The sequence below is a fragment of the Cebidichthys violaceus genome, unplaced genomic scaffold, assembly GCF_023349555.1.
Source record: "Cebidichthys violaceus isolate CVI_PGR_0920_01 unplaced genomic scaffold, fCebVio1.0.p SCAF_7, whole genome shotgun sequence".
NCBI lineage: Eukaryota > Metazoa > Chordata > Actinopteri > Perciformes > Stichaeidae > Cebidichthys > Cebidichthys violaceus.
Genome location: NW_027176927.1, coordinates 14,018,285 through 14,018,735, shown reverse-complemented (window position 1 = coordinate 14,018,735; position 451 = coordinate 14,018,285).

Genomic DNA, 451 nt, shown 5'->3' with positions numbered 1-451 from the left:
CCTCTGAGTTTTCATGTATTGTTTTTCCCAAGGCAAGTTCATTCTCATGTTGGAACATCACTGCCCCTCTAGGATCAATTATTCTGTATTGACTTTTTGTTTGGTGACTCACTGGTGAGCTATCTTCTCCATATATACTCCTGATGCTTTGCATTGTTACAGAGGCTCCTAAAGTCTGGACAATTACTGGCGCCTGTTGTGAAACCCAATAACTTAATCCCTCCGAATGTCGCCACTTCCCTATCATCCTATATGAGTCATAACATAATCAGTGCCATTTTTAGTCACTCCAGTCCAGTCAAAGCTTTGGTGACAGGTTTTACATTACCAACAGGGAGAACATGTGCCCGCTATATAAACTGCTGACTTCACTAGAGTGTGCCAATAACAAGCCAGTAGTGTCAACACCAACAGTTCTTTTATGACGCAGGGAGTCCCTTAATAAAACTGA